Genomic DNA, 16,121 nt, shown 5'->3' with positions numbered 1-16,121 from the left:
TGGATGCCTGACAAACTCCCCTTCCCTGCCCCCCAAGCACTCACGGGAAGCAAGAAGACGCTGTTCCAGAGCACAACTGCACTCTAAATAATTTAAGACACTACTAAATTATGCAAAAGCAATCCCATCGTCCCCCTGGCCAAGCTGAATGCAGGTGTGGCCAACCCTTGCTCCAAAAGTTGCTGCTAGATAGGGATTTCGAGGCCACAGAGGCTCCGTGCCAGGAGCACATATCTCAGAGCACAACAGTCACTTGCTAACAGCCAGGCCTGCACCGAACAACAGCACGACAGGAGGTATTTGGGGACACAGCACTGATGCTGAAGCAGCAATTCCTTTAACCCACCTCTTCTCCAGAGACCTCACATGGCCCCAGAAGAAAAGCAGCAAATGGTGTTCCCTTCAAGTGAGGCTGCTCGGTACACCTTGCCTCCATTGATCGCGGTTTGCTGCGAGAGCTGCAGCTGGACAGCCCTGGCACGGCGAGGTGGGGAGCAGAGAACTGCTGGGGTGGGTGAGAAGGAAAAAAGGGAACTGAAAATGCTACAGAGGCAGTAAAGTAGTACCAGTTTTGCTAGCACAAATACTGTACAGGGAAGGCTGAGCTGAAAGCAGACAATCTCAGTCTGCCTTTCTGCCTCACTCCTTTGCCTTCGGGAGATGTCGCCTCTCTGAATATCAGGGCCAGCGAGGTTTCCCTCAGCAATGGGGTCATTAAATAACAGAGTGCAGCTCATGCTGATCACTCCAGGGCACCGTTCTCCCGATTTACCCTGCCCTTTGCTCTGCCTCAGAGCCAGCCCTCACACTACAAGCTCCACGAACACAGGGCTTCTCATACACAGTGAGCACCATCCACTCTCAGCCCCTGCGCAGGCAAACCCTTCTTCCAAATTCCCTACCTTTCCCAGCTCCCGCAGCCTCCGAGGTCTGTCTGTGCCCAACATGCTCAGTCCGCACGGGTCTCCATTCTCCTTTCTCCCTGCTGCCCAGCAAGAAGCATTTTGTGCCAGAGGAAAGAGGAACTGAAAACACTGCCATAGCCCTCTCCTCAGGCTCAGAACAACCAGCTTAAAATCTCAGGGCTCCAGCTTACCTTCCCCTTCTTTCTTAAAGGGCTCAGCATCCAGGAGAGGGAGAGACTCCCTTTCATGTCTCTTTCTTTGCCACGCTGTCTCTCTTGTTTTCTGCTCAGTTCCAGCATCTGCATGCCAAAACAGGGGATCCTAGCGCAGATAAAGTCAGCGTAGCAGATACCTGCGTTCAGATCACAGGTTTCACAGTTGCCGAAGCCGTTATGCAGCGCCTCTAATTTGCATTAGTCTTACAGTATGCTTCAAATCTGCTCGCTGCAGCTTTGGTATCGGGCAAGACACATGCAGCAATATCCCGAGATAAAAATTACCACAAAGCCTTAAAGAGATGGCAGAGTCTGATTCTGCTTGCTAACCCTGGCCCAACCTGTTAGGATTTACACACCAAGGGGAAAACGGCGCTCCAAGGGAAAGGCAGCAGGGAGCTGGGGTTATAGATTGGGCAGATCAAGGAGGAGGCGATATCTCTGTTGAAAAAGGCAGCAGGATCCAAGCAGTGACTAGAAAGTTATCGATAACCCCTGGCTCAGCAGCTGCACCTGGCTGTTCTCCGGGATTTCTGAGATGGCTACATCAGCAAAGCAAATACGGGAAGCGTTGCACTTCAGTTGCTGCTCTCCTGCTGAGCCCCTGGGCACATCACAGACTCGCTCCATGCCTCAGTTTCCCTGGGTGGGAGATGGGAGACACACTCCTCTACTCCAGGTAAGGGGCTTGCCTAATTAAAAGAAGCTTAATGGGTTGCTTTGAGGCCCTTGGAAAGAAACCTTGTCATAAAATGCAAGACACAGGTGATCCTCAAAAGGAAGAGTTGCCTCCACTGCCTCTCTCCCTCTCGACAGCCGCATCCCTCTCTCCTGCTGCTTGCAGCTTGTACATTAAAGGCTGAAAGACTACTGGCAGATCTCAGTTTGATAATACCCCAAAGCCATGGCTGATTTTTTGAAGAAAAGCCTATTTAGAAACAGACCAGGACACTCCCCTAGTTGGGGAAACACGGAGTATTAACTGAGCTCATCAAGCTCCTTATTCAACAGTGGGGGTTCTCTCAGTATGAAAGGCCAAGGCCCCCACAGCAAGCAGCTCAGGTCACTTTTCCTATCTCAAAGCAGGGAATAATCACTTCCTAAATCACAGCTCAAGAACAATCCTTTGCTTTTTGTAAGGCAGCCAGTTTCCTTCATGCTGCTTCTTCCCTCAGCCTGCCTCATGAAAGCTTGGAGTGCAGTGCCACACTCCCTTTCACCCATCAGCTCTACCAGGCAAGTTTCTGAGCACAAAAATACACCTGCCCAGTTTTAGGTGTTCAGAGGTCTGAAAAGCAGGAGGTACCTGTTGTGCTTCAGGAGCAGCTCGAGGGAAGTAAAGCATTTGCACTGCAGGGAGCACAAAAAAGTCAGAAAAGGAAAGTAATCATTTTTTCTGCTTTCCTGAGAGCTGCAGCCAGGGATGAAGGCATGGAATGCTTTTATGTACCCTACACCACTGCTTCAGCACACGGCATCGCTTCCCACATCCTCCAGGGGAACTCAGCAGCTCTGTGATTGCAACTCTGCCCTAGCCCCTGGGACAAGCACCTGGTCCTGGCACCACACACAGCATTGCTGCTGTGGCACCATGCTGACCTGCACAGCCCAGTCCTGGCAAGATGCTTGCCTAACTGTATCAAAGCACCCCAAACCTGACCTGGAGCCATGCAGGATCCCAGGGCTGCCCCCGCATGCAGCTCTGCCAAGGCTCCTCAAGGCCAGCCTGCAGCACCAACCCCACAGCACAGTCCACGTGTGCCCTGCAGATGCCTCATCACCTTTCCAAGAACATCCAGGATGGGGAACAGCAGGCATTCCTCAGATGCACCCCACGTCCCCTTGCATTGCACCGCCCCGTGTGCCTATCTTCCCCAAATTTTAGATGCCACTGTAACGCTTCGTTGTAGTACAAGAGGATGCCATCCTGTCGCCAGGACAAATATAATGCAGCCTGACCTTTTGTTGCAGAACTGATGGGTGATAGTGACAGTAGGGAAAAGCAAGTGGGGACAACTATCCACACTCTTCTACACTGAGGTCTGATAACATGAACCGGCACCTTCCAGTAACCTAGAGATATGAAGATGCCTCTCGTGCCAGTCAGTACGCCCTCCACCATCCTTTCTGTCAGAGTTATTGTCAGCTGTACCAGCCTTCGTTAGCACCACCTCCTCCAGCTACATCCCACTGATTGGGTCACAGATTCCAACAATGTACAAAGGGCTCATTTTAGAGCAACTAACTCCACCTAAAACCTAATCAGCCTTTAGAAATGAATGCTGGCCCAGCTTGCCCCATCTATCCATCACCAAATCCCTCCACTTCCTTCCTCCACCTTTATGATCCAAGGCAGGGGTGGGGGAAAAAGTATCAATTTGTGATAGCAGGTGCACCTTAAAGATGCTATTCTCAAGACAGGAGGAAGCTCAGAGACAGCAAGCTGAAAACTCAGGTACAAACCTGGCCATGAAACAAAGTTATTTCTGCCTGCTGACAGGTCAAGGCAAGGGAGGGACAGAGAGAAAAACTTGTCTGTCCTAAGGTGTGTCCTTCATGCACTGAACATGCACAATAACATCTACACACGCTGTCCTGAACAACTGCTGTACCCATGACTGCTTATACACACCACACTTATTGCAGGCATAAACTCTACAGAAGTACACGCATTTCATAAATGCATCTGGCAGGACCTGTGTGCATTGCATACACCCAGCAAACACCCACCCATGTTTGTCACGCAAGCATCCCTTAAAGACACGCAATAAGCATGTTACACCAATCTGGCAGGCCATAAAGTCACACCACACTTAACCAGTTGCGCGTGGGAGAAGGAGAAAGATAAACACAAAGCATATGAGAAACACATGAGCACACAAACTTCGCAGGTACGTTCCCCAGGCAAACACACCAGCTGTATCTGCGCTTGCTGCCGTGTGCCTGGCTGAGGTTAACCAGGCTCTGTGACCACAGAGCAGCCTCCAGCAACTCTCCAGACCCGCTACCCCTGTCTCATGTTGGGCACGAGCACCCTAGATAAATGTTTACAGTTGTGAGCATCCTGAAGCTAATATCCCTGCAAACATACACATTATTTTCCACCTCTTCACCTCCCTGCTAAGGCAACCCCTGTGTGCCACACAGACAAATCTTTCTTTTTCCAATCTTACTAGCATTTGCAGGGAGGGGGGGAGGCAGGTAGTGGCTCAGCCCCTGAACCCAGTTTCAAAATGGTCCACCATGTTCTGGGCACCTTTGATGAAGATAAGCCCCAGCAGCACCTAGGACCAAAGGTGTGCCCGCACAAAAGGCAGCAGCTGGCCCACTGCAGTGGGAGTGGGGCAACAAAACTCACCCACAGCTAGCCAGAATCCCGCCCTTCTCCTAAGGATATAATTGCTGTATCCAGGGCACCAATAAACAAGCTATGCAGGCATCACCAATAGTCCTCGCAGGGAGCAAATGTTATACCTTGCAGTGAACTTCTTACCACTACTGCAAAAATCACCTGAGGGTGTAGAGGAGCTATAAATCTTCAAGGGACTTTATGACATGAAATGGCAGAGTCACAGCTTCACTCTTCTTCTGCAGTTTGCAATGGTTTTCATTTAAAGCCTGCTTTATGATGCTACAGGGAGGCTGCAGGAACCCCACGAATAGTTCACAGGATCACTCTTCCCCCGCCCCAGCTTGGAGGATGTGTTTCCAGCACTACTACCAAGGCTGAATAAAAGCCAGCACAGCTATTACAACAGTGTTTAGGGGGGCTCTGGAAGGTGTGCTGGGGGGTGGGGACCCCGTTGGTTTTCCCTGCCCCCTGAGATGGCCCTTCACTGCCTGAGGGTCAAGCAATGGCAGGTCCTGTGCAATTTCAGCTCTTCCCAGGGGAGCTGGCAGCAACCAGGCTTCAGCAATGAGGACTTGTGAGTGACTCCCAAGTCACAGGCTCCAGCTGGACTCAAACACCACTTCTGCAGGTGGGATTTACACAGCATAGGAGCCACCCTTTAGGGGAGGGGGCCTGAAAGGTTCCCACTGATTCACACCCTGCTAGGGTGGGGGAGACAGGGGCAGGAGTAGGCAAGAATTTGAAATTCAGTTTGCACAGGGCTGGGGGGTTTCCAGTGACTCAAGTCATACTTGTTAGCATTGGTGTCGCTGAGTGTTTTCACAGGGTTGAACTTCCCACTCAAGGGGAGGGATTTAACTGGAGTTAACTGGAGGGCCATTCTCTAGAAGCGGAGGTGCTCAGCACCCACGCCATGTGCTGCAGACAGGGCAGGCTCTCTGCTGACCCAAGCTCTGCCCTAGGGTGAAAGGGAGAGGTGCAAGACCCCAGCTTCAGCTCGGGCAAACAGGCAAGGCTCCCGAGCAACCCAGGCATGCTCACAGAAACACAGCCTGCAGAAATCCCCAGAGGAAAACCACAGGCTGAGGCACCAGGAGCCTCTCTCCACTCCACGCTCTCTCCCTCGCTGAGCTGTCTGAGCAAGTCTAGAGCTGCAGCAGATGCCGTGCTCCCCATCACCCTTACCACACTCAACCAGGGAGCAAAACTCTCACAAGGACAGAGCTACCCCAGCCTGTGCCACTCCAGCAGGACCTACAGCTATCCCCAGCCTGCAGACAACCCAACAGCCCTGCAGGAGCAGGGAGAACTTGGGTGCCCACTTCCTTTAGTAGCCAGCCCCCAACGCGGGGGGTACTTGCAGCAACCTGACACAGAGACAGAGCAGGGGGAGAGGTGACGTTTGATGATGATCATACACATATATTTGTATGTATGTTTTCCCTCCCACGCACACACTCCTGTTACTCCTCCTTGCTTGCTGCAGGCTTGGCACGCATCCCCAGCCCGTGTCCTCCTCGCAAGCCGAGCACGGGCAGCAGATGGGCCTTCGCTGCAGTGCCCCGGCCGGAGGCTGCCTCCATCCCCAGGCTGCCTCCATCCCCGGCCAGCCCGCATCTGCGGGCTGGGGCTGGCAGCATCGCCTCCCTCCTCCCCAGCGCCGATGCTCCCTAGCAGGGGATGCCGGGATTATGGGGGGGCGTGGGGAGGGGGAAGATAAAATAAAATAAAAAACAAAAAACAAACACTAATATAAATAAATAAAGAGCGGGAAGGTGGGGGCTCGGCGGGGGAAGCCTCTCCGGCAGTGCCCGCAGGGGATGACGCCGCACCCCCGGGCCGAGGCACAACTTGCAGGTGGCAACAGCGGCGGGAAGGGGGGTACGGACGGAGTGGAGTCCCGCCGCCGCTGCCCGCAGCGCCCACCGCCCCGGGGAGGCTCCAGCGGGGAGGGCGGGTGCGCGCTGCCCCCCCCGCCGCCCCCAGCCCCACCGCCCACCCGCTCGCTCACTCACTCACCCCCGGCCGGCGCAGCGTCGGTGCCCGCCGGGCCCCCGGCGGGGCGAGGCTGCCGCTCGCCCCCGGCCCGCCCGCCGCCCCCCGGCATGGCTCGGCGACGGCCGCGGCGAGGCGAGGCGAGCCCGCAGCCCCCCGTCGCCTTCCTCCTCCTGCTCCTCCTTCCCCGCCGCGGAGCGCAGCGGCCCGGCACCTCCTCCCGGCCGCGGGAAAGGATGCGATGCGCAGCCGAGCCCCGCCGGCAGCGGCGGGCAGGGCTGCAGCAGCCCCTTTTGTGCCGCCCTCTCCGCCTGTCTCCTCCCCCGGCGCGCCCGCCCGCCCCCCCTGGGGCACGGCCTGGCCGCCCCCCGCCTCTCCGCACAAAGGAGCGTCTTGTAAGGGGGGTCCGGCGGTCCGTGACAAGGCCGAGGGTGCGTTATTGAGCGAGCTGCGGTAGCGAGTGCCGGGCCAGGCGGTGCCCCCCACCCTCAAGGATGCTGCGGGGTCCAGGCAGAGCCGCGCTGCAGCCTCGCAGCCCTACGGCGGAGCCGGCGCCTCGCCGGCCGGCAGCATCCCTCCCCGTGCCCCGGGGGGCCAGGGGGGGCAGGAGCATTCGTTGTTTGGCGGGAGGGAGGCGAGGCGAGGTGGAGATGTGCGAGCTGCTGTGCCCAGCGACATCCAGGAAGTTTTGCTGGGGTGCCAGAAATAGAACCTGCATCTGCTGACTCTCAATCCTGTTCCCCAACCGCAAAAGCTGCCTTTTCTTAATTCAACTTTTCCCTGCCTTCTTCCTCATCGGGCTCATCTTTGGAAGGGGAAACAAAGCCAAGCCAAACCAAAACAACCCTCCCGGCCGAACGGCACCGCTACAAACATGCTGACACGCAAACGTGAGACCTCACCTATTGAGGCCGAGAGCTAACGAGAGGTCAAAAGGAAGCCCAACTAGAGTACACCCTTCCTCACAGTTTAACGGGAATTCAGAAAAACTGTATTAAAAACAAAGCGTTGGTGCCAACATCCCTCCAAGCTGCCATTTATCAGATGGGCAAGCTGTCTGGCTTGCTGGGGAGAAGCGGCTCTGTTAAACTGCCACTGCCTGCTCTCCTGATCAGCACTTGTAGCAACCTAACAGGGATGCACAGGAGTCTGCGCTACGGACTGGTATTCTACCTGTTCTGCTCATCTCACCTAGCTGGCACCAGAGAGGGCTTCCATGGGAAAGGGACATCCTAATTTTGAGTTTTAAGGCCCAAGATGGAGACTATATCAGAGCTCAGGCAGAGACAGCATAAATGAAGGGGAATTTTCCCTGCTGCAAACTCAGCCAGAAGGATGACTAAAGACAGCCAGGGGTCAGCTGGATTCAGTAGTGCCTCAGGAGTATTGCAGAAGTACTGAGGGAAAGGAATGAGGATGGAGGAGGAAGACAACAATGCAGCAAGTAAAGTTCTCACCATATGTAGGAGGTCATTTTGTGGCAGAACACAATACCATACCAGCAGAAGTCCTTGAGGACACCAAAAGGCTCCATCTCAATGACAGCAATAGAATATCAGAGGGAACATGTTGGCAAGACAGCAACATCATCATCTCCCTGGGTCAGGGATGAAGTCGCCCACCCACAGGACAAAGCTCTCTGGGACAGCCATGTGTCCCTAGCAGAAAACTGGGCTTGAAGGGAGCCCGCAACTCCTGCATCCCCAGGGGGAATTTGGCAGCTGTGATTCAATTTGCATCAAGTCCACAATTGTGTTGTTTTGTTTGGGTTTTTTTTTTTGAGAGAGAGATGGCTGGCAAGTGGCAGCATTATCTTTGCTCCTGTGGATGATTTCAGCTCTGGGAGTATAAATGCTATTAGGGATGGGCAGCACTCACCAATTCATTTCCCTCAGGCAGCAAACACCCATCACAGAAGGGGTGCTTGGCAATAATGGGAAGAAAACGTCGCTATTTTGGACCTCCTTAGCTTGCAAAACAGTATCCCTTTGCTTCAAATATTATCCCTGGAGCAGTTTGAAGACAGCCAACAATTTTCCATGTTAATGTGATAATACTGAAGGCTTATAGGCTCACCCAGAGATTGTAAATGTTCAGGAACATCAGCTCACAAATCTAGAGGCAGAATAACGTCCCTGTGCACGGAGAGGCAGCTGCAATACCACAGCTCCCCTGTCCTGTGACAAACAGCGTTTGCCACGCTGAGTACTCCTAACTAGAGAAACAGGCTCCCATAGCCTCCCTGGGGGTGTTTGCCCCTCTATTACACGCTGCAAAGATTTGGGGGGGATTTTAGCTTCACCTTTCAGTCTCTGTGTGAAGAAAGACAAGATTTAGCTCTTCTTCCCCAGGCTAACCCTGGAGCAAAATAATGATGCAGCAGGCTGCTGTTTCAGCATGTGCTAGTACGTTACCAGATGCAACAGCACACTGGTACCTCCTTCCCTCCTTCATCCCAGTGCAGCCGTGTCCACCTCCCAAGCATGACCTTGTTTCCAAATCTGCGTGGTTCTGGGTTTGTGGGCCCAGACAGCAGAAGTCTTTTTTCTTTATTCTTTTTTTTTTTTAAATTCAGTGGTATTACGTGCTTTGATGGCACCAGGCTGGGGAGACTGTAGGCTTAGATGTAGCGTCTAAGCACCTCATGATTTCTACTTTACTTAGCCATCATATCCTCTCCAAAAGGTAAAACCCCCAAACCTTTGGCTCTGTTTTATGTAAAAGGAACAGAGGGTTAGAAAAAAATATGTGACTTGCTGGAGGCCAAACAGAGAGGCTGTGGTAGGGGAGAAATTTGACTGTGGGTCTTGAATTAGCACCCTAACCATTGCTGTCTGTGTAGTGTTTTCTCTCTGCTTTGCATACTTCATTCTGAGACATGCTGGACAAATTCCCTTGGGATAAGGAGTCATTTTTAGCCTGATTTTTTACAGGAATGAAGCTCTCACAATCATGTTGTCTATCTGCCTGTCTATCAGCCACCCACGATATGGTTTAAATCCACCGGCCAATTTCAACCGAATCCAACAGCAAGGAACAGATCTTACAGCAAAGTGATTCGGATGGCTCCACAACGAGCAGAAATAGGGGAGAGAAGAGAGGGAGAAAGCAGAGGGATGGCCCTGTGTGCTTGTGGGACAGACAGACACCGCTCCTGGCATGGTGTGTGACGCTTCCCACCCCAATCCGGGGCAAGAAAGAGAGGTTGAGCTCAGGGCACAACGTGTGGAGCTGGTGAGGCTGGGAAGGAGCTGAGCGTGCTGCAGGGTTGTCCTGGGTGTGCAGTGACCCCAGGCAAAAATGTGGCAGAGGTCGTTCATCCCACTGGCAGCAGAGCGACTTCTGTTCTCGGCGCTCCCTAACCCCCGCCGGCTGCTCCTCCGGGAAAGCAGCTGATCAACATATTGCAACGAGTTAACCTTAAATGGTCTAAACATCCAAACCTCTGCATGCAAATGAATTCTGATGGAAGAAGCAAGACAAAACACCGCCCAGCCACAACTGAGCCCTCTGCTCAGCTTGTTTGCTAACTGAGACACTTCTATGTTTGCAGCTAAAGCCAAGGTGGACTCTAGTGATGTCCTCAGCCCCTTAACACTTGGCACCCCAGACTCAAGATGATTTGCACCTTCCTACCCTATGCTACTGCTTTACCAGGTGCAAGGCTTTGAAGTAAAACATTGTCGTCTGTGTTTTTTTCAGGTTTTTGTGGCCAGGATCTATGACGTAGCCCTATTTTCTTCCTCTCGGGCAGCGCCAAAAGCGGGTGCCATGGACAAAAGCCTCCGGGCGGGGTGCCAGGCATGTGCTGGGCTTTACTAACCTCAGCGGATCCAGGTAGCTGCAACCTGCCAGCCAAAGTCAGGGGGTGGAAAGGTGCTTCCCCATCACTTCTGGGTGAACCCAGCTCACATGCAAGGGGCTGTGCCTTAGGGTTTGCTGCTACAGACAGAGGTAACTCTGCCAGCCCCTTTTCTAAGAGAGATTATAAACACTTCCTGTTAAATTGCTGTTGTGCAGCCCGTTTTCACCATGTGGCTATTGCTGATAAGCAATTCTCCAGCTCCCTGTGTGCGAGTCATTTGACATTGGGTTAACTCCTTCACACTGAGTTACAGAGCCGAGTTAATGGTCACAGAGCCAAACTTTCACTGTCACCCTTTCCCCAGAAGATCACCAAAAGGTCAACTCTTTTCCACCTCTTTGGGATTACAGTCTTTTTAACATCCTTTCCAGCTAGACTCCGCAAACAAAGTCCTCCTTTGAGCCAACCAGTCTTGAAATCCGATGCCCTTGTTCATTTTGCACTGCTGGTGGCAGGGGAGGAAAACAGCAAAGTGACATTTCTATCGTTGATCACACAGCAAACAGCATAAGACAATGATATTTATCTCCTCTTTGGGCACTCTAGGGCCTCAGGTCTCAAAAAAAATACAGTTACTGACAATCACCATTTCCAGCAATCAGGCTGCAGTCAAGCAAGCGGGAAGGTGAACAAGTGCAGGTACAAATGCTCAAGGATTAACTCTAATAACAGGAACCACCCAGAAAAGATGCCTTGTGTGTAACAGCAACAAACAAATGCCTTTAAACTTGCGCTGGTGTTAAGTAATGTAAAACTTTGCCAGATAAGGGTTGTTTGTGCTCACTTAGGGGTTTCTGGCAGCCGTGCTCCTTGGATTATTTGCTGAAATGCATTTGGCTCTTTTTCAGTTTGCGATCTTAAAGGCAAAGCGATCGAGTTTCATCCTCATCTCCTATGTGATTCTGGGTAGCATGAAACATCCAATCTTTCCACAGCTGGGAGGGCCAAGGAGGGTGGCACACACAGCACGGTTGCCCAGGGTGGTGGATGCGGAGGTGAGTGTCTGTGGCCACTACCGTCCCGCCTGGCCCAGGTCATGCCACTTGTTCCTGCTCATGCCATGCCTCTCCAGCCTGCACATGTTTTAGCATGAGGTTATGTTTTGCTGTGTGGTTTTAGACCACTTGATGTACTGGGGCTTCCATCACTTCCTCTAAGAACAAAGGAAATATAAATAATAGAAAATCAGTGGTGGCTTGTCAGAAGGAGGTTGAAGGAAAAGCTGAGCAAAAATTTGGCCTGGCAGTGACAGATTGTATCTCTACATAAATTTGATAAAAAACCGCTATGTGTTCAAGGAAAAGCACGTGCAGAAGTGGCTTCAGAGGCCTTTCTGCAGCAAGGAAGGTCTCTAACAGCAATTTGAATAGAAGCTGCTAAATTCATGTATCCTGTGATTAAGTTATAAAAGATGTACCCATCATTAACCAATTGGCATGAGATAAATGCTTTCTGACCCCCTGCAAAACGAGGGGATATTTTTCAAGTTTTAGACCCTTCTGCATGATGAGAGGGAGACAGAAGATTAAGTGATACATTGTTTAGAAGCAGAGTGCTTCCTTTATATTTAACTAATGCTTAATAGATGTAAGTAAGAAACTAAACAATTATAACTAATATAATAAATTATTTTTAGTATATATGTATTGTATGTCAAAATTTTTAAAAATTGTAATGCATATGTAATAATTATGTGAATATAAGCAACATAAGAGCATCCAGTCTTTGGAGCACTTATGGAGGATGATCTCCAGTGTTCCCTAGTGCTGATAAAATAAAGAATGCTGCTTAACAGTATAATTGACTGTGCTGTTGAGTTTATTTCTCCATTTCACAATCAGATATAAGCAGTGGAGGGCACTGGGAGACCTGGTGGCACTGGGTGCTCTTACTCTGAATCATCTTTCCTGAGTGTGACAGCAAGGCCCTTCTGGCAGAAGAAATGCTGCTTGGCTGGGAGCTTTCTGGTGTCTTCCCCTCAGGAGCAACAGCAAACAGAAAAGCAGATCGTCACCTGCCTTCTTTTCTCCAGGTCTTGTCACTGCTTGAGCTCAGGTTAGCCTGCACCCTCCAGATTGCAGGGGGTTCAGTACCTACCAGCTCTCCCAGCGCTGGACACACGAATTAACAAGTCGTCACCACTTGGCCATGGAAGCCAAATAAACTATTTTCTTTTTTACCTGCAATGTGCAGAATTGGCCAAAACAAGATAAAGGAGAAGTCAACAGGAACATGTCTCTATGAGTGGAAGGGGGTAGAAGGGCCCTGGGAAGATACTGGATGTACAGATGTGGGTGCAGCAGCCCTCCTTCGGCAGTGCACAGACCTGTGGACCTCTGTTCCTGGAGGGAGCCAGTTTGCTTCTTCCTTTCCAAGGCAGAGTTTTGCTCTTCACACTTGGATTATTAATTTAGTCTTGCAAACAAAATTATCACCACATAGGGGAGAATAAAATAGCCTGGAGAAAAGTGAATGACATTTACTTTCCCTCCTCACACAGAGCACTTCTCAGCCGTCACCCCTGACCCCTCTCCAGATCGCAACTAGTGGTGTTGCAGACACCCATGCTGCATTTTTCCCCACGTAACCAGGCTCAGGTCAAACTGACCCACCTCCCCACTTCTCCGAGCCCACTGTCTCCTCATCTAATATGTCCCTCGCATGTCACCTTGCTGCAGTTCTGGCCTGGTGGGAGCTCCTGAGGGAGGGCTGAGAAGTACCATGGGAAAAGCAGGGGCAGCATGATGCAGAAAAGGGGCTTTTCTCATTTGCCGCTTGGGTATAGTTTCCAGATTTCACCCTAAAATGGAGCTGTGCCTACACATCAGAGAAGGAAGCCCCGGTCCCACAGGGATGCTGAGTGAGGAGGCAAGAACAGCACGTCCTCTCCCCAACCTTGCTGGCCTTAATCCTCACCCTGAGGCCTCTTCCAGACCTGGCTTTCAGCATCTCCGTGTCACATTACTCACCGGACACAGTGTCTCCAGGCACATTGTTCCCCCCTGGCAGGATCTCAGGCAATAACCACAGCCAAAATGACGATACATTGAGAAACACCTTTTTCTTTCAAAGCCCCATTCAGCCCAGCAGCAGCTGTGTGCTTGGGCGTACTGAGATGTGGTTTAGAATCTTTTTTACCAGCATGGGAGGGAAGGAAAATGGTATGCTGGTGCATTTTGCCTGGTGGCCACAGTCTGGACAGGTTTTATTTTGTTATTTCCACTCACTCCTGATGAATCTTCACCTCCATTAGCTTCTGGGCTGACCCTGATGCTGGTGATGCTGGCTACATTAGGAAAAGCCCAGGTGCCACAGCACTGCAGGGGACATGAGTCTGATCACCGAGGGTCTGACCCATGGGCTGGGGGCCAATCTCAGTGTTTAATGCAGCCAGTAGCTCCTGGGTCTGAAGAAGGAAACCTGCAGAAATGCAGGAAGGTGCTGTCAGATGGGACATGGCCGAATCCTGGAGCCCACATCCTCCCCATGACATGAAGCCTGAGTTGTAGTGAAACTCTCGCATGTACCTGCAGCTCGGCTGTTTAGCCACAAACCCCGCCTGGTGAGCCGAGTGCTCTGTGTCTGCTGTCAGAGGGACGCGAGAGGCATTGGGGCAGCAAGCGGGTGAGAAAGTGGTGGAGGGATGGGTGGCTGGTCAGCTCCAGGAAGCACGGTAAGCTCACTGTGCCTACAGCGAAGCAGCACTTAACTGTTTGGTGCGTGCTGTAGGGGCTTAAAGTGCTTGCCAGCAGCACAGAGAGCAGGAGGGATTTGCATTGGGGCACCCAGGATCTGGGGCATTTTCTGTAGGGGCTGGAGCTGTTGGCCAGGACCACACAGGCTCACCAAAGCCAATGGATTTTCTCTGGCTGCCTGCTGTGTGGGGATGTCCCCAATGCCTCTGAATTGTGACTTCTGCTCCCACAAGTCAAAAGTGGGGGAGCCACATTAAACCACAGCCATTCCCATCCACTTGCAGAATTCCTCCTGGAATGGTGTTTTCTGGAGTTTACTTTCAAATTGCCTCTCCTCTGAGGACAGGCTGAGAGAGTTGGAGTTGTTCAGTCTGGAGAAGAGAAAGCTCTGGGGAGACCTTACTGTAGCCTTTCAGTACTTAAAAGGAGCCTATAAGAAAGATGGGGACAGACTTTTTAGCAGGGGCTGTTGTGATAGGATAAGGGGTCATGGTTTTAAACTAAAGGAGGGGACATTCAGGCTGGACACGAGGAAGAAATTTTTTACAATTAGGGTGGTGAAACACTGTCCCAGGTTGCCCAGAGAGGTGGTAGATGCCCCATCTTTGGAAACATTCAAGGCCAGGCTGGACGGGGCTCTGAGCAACCTGATCTAGTTGAAGATGTCCCTGCTCATTGCAGGGGGTTGGACTAGATAAGCTTTGAAGGTCCCTTCCAGCCCAGACTATTCTATGATTCTATGAATTGATGAAATATTCCCCATGGCCTGATTCCCACCACAGCCTGTCTGAAACCACGTCCATGCCTCAACAGTCTCAGGTGAGGCCCCAGTCCAGCTCTTCCTGCTGCTTTCTCCTCCTTCCCTCTTCGCCCTTGATGCTGATCTGAGGATCCTTTTATTCAGCATCTTTTTTGGCATCTTTCCTCATCTCATCAGGATTATATCTGTCAAAGAGCCACAGGCTGGACTTTGACCCACCCAGCCACGCAGAGACGTGGTGGGTGGAATTGGGGAGGGGATGAGGGTAGGGCCAGGAGCACTGTAGTCCCCCCATGCAAGGAGAGGCTGGTTCACACTGTGGCCATCATCCCCTGACGCACAGTGGGCACTGCCATCCCTGCCTTCCCTCGTCCCACCTCCAACATGAGCAAAGGCAAGGTGGGATTTGCGGCTGAATGAGTTAAAATGCTGCTGAAAGCGTGCTTCGACTGGGGCTGGATTGATTTCCCCGTCCCCTGTGACTGATACAAGCCTGTCCAGCCAGGGAATTGTAAAGAAAACAGGCTTGAAACCAATTCCATTGCAACCAGCGCCAGCTGTGTGTGTTGATAAGGCCTTTGATAACATTGCAGAGAAGAGTTATTGATGTTGGAAAGAGCTGTCTTGTAGCTATGGCTTCCTCACTGCTGGCAGAGGGGAGCTGGAGGCAGGTACCAGCAAGCACTTAGAGAACCTAAAAAACATCTCTTGCAAGTGGTGAGGAGCTGGGCCAGTGGTTAGGACAAGGAGGGAGACCTCAGCCTGTCCCACACCATGCCGGTGAGCTGCTTGCTTCATCCCTGCTTGCACATGGGTTATATTGACTCACTCATGTCTCCTCCATCTCAGGAGAAGATGGGGATGTGGAGCAGTGGGATATCTAGGAGGGACAATAGCTGCCTGTCCCTTCAAAGGGGACCTCAAGGATGGGGCTGTTGTCTACGTGCAACAGCCAGTAACTACAACATGTGCGTCATTTTCTCTTCCCTGTGTGCCTGTGCTATCAGCCCCTCATTTTATTGCTCTTTTCTGAAGTACCTGTGAGATACAGAGGCTTATCAACGCATCCTAGAGGTAACCATTCAGACCACCGCAGGAGGGGTGACAGGCACAAGCGGGAAGGCCAGTGGGATCACCATCAGTAAGACTGCCCTGACCCTACAGCCTCTTATTTGGTAAATATGGCTGCGTTGCCTTAACCGTTGTGCTTACCCTGGCTGCACTGACTGAACCACACGGCTGGGGCGTGAACCAGATCGGCTCTCGCAGGCTCATTAATCTGACTAAACCATTAAACCCTGCTCAGGGTGACAGCTTATTGCAGGGTTAATGTG

At 51.8% G+C, this 16,121-nt stretch overlaps 1 protein-coding gene and 1 long non-coding RNA gene across 10 annotated transcripts in view; one reads left to right on the top strand and one right to left on the bottom strand.

The window, feature by feature from the left end:
• MGAT3 (beta-1,4-mannosyl-glycoprotein 4-beta-N-acetylglucosaminyltransferase) overlaps nt 1-10,363 on the bottom strand; it is a 30,562-nt gene extending 20,199 nt beyond the window's left edge. For 5 of the 9 annotated variants that reach the window (XR_013922316.1, XM_080347323.1, XM_080347329.1 and 2 more), the window contains exon 1: nt 6,492-6,746. The gene's annotated coding sequence lies outside the window, so the exon portion shown is untranslated. Of the gene's footprint in view, nt 1-346; nt 377-1,096; nt 1,120-6,491; nt 6,747-8,543; nt 8,617-10,290 lie in introns of those variants that run through there. The other 4 variants (XM_080347324.1, XM_080347326.1, XM_080347325.1 and 1 more) reach the window with 4 other exon arrangements.
• Nucleotides 10,364-15,437: 5,074 nt separating this feature from the next.
• On the top strand, nt 15,438-15,962 carry LOC308053204. Its single transcript, XR_013923614.1, has 2 exons — nt 15,438-15,567; nt 15,823-15,962. It is a non-coding gene; the product is annotated as an uncharacterized lncRNA (long non-coding RNA).
• The last annotated feature ends 159 nt before the right edge of the window (nt 15,963-16,121 follow it).

The sequence above is a fragment of the Nesoenas mayeri genome (genome assembly GCF_963082525.1).
Source record: "Nesoenas mayeri genome assembly, chromosome: 1".
Lineage (NCBI taxonomy): Eukaryota > Metazoa > Chordata > Aves > Columbiformes > Columbidae > Nesoenas > Nesoenas mayeri.
Note: the sequence above shows the minus strand (reverse complement) of the source record. Positions and strands in the feature narration are given on the sequence as shown.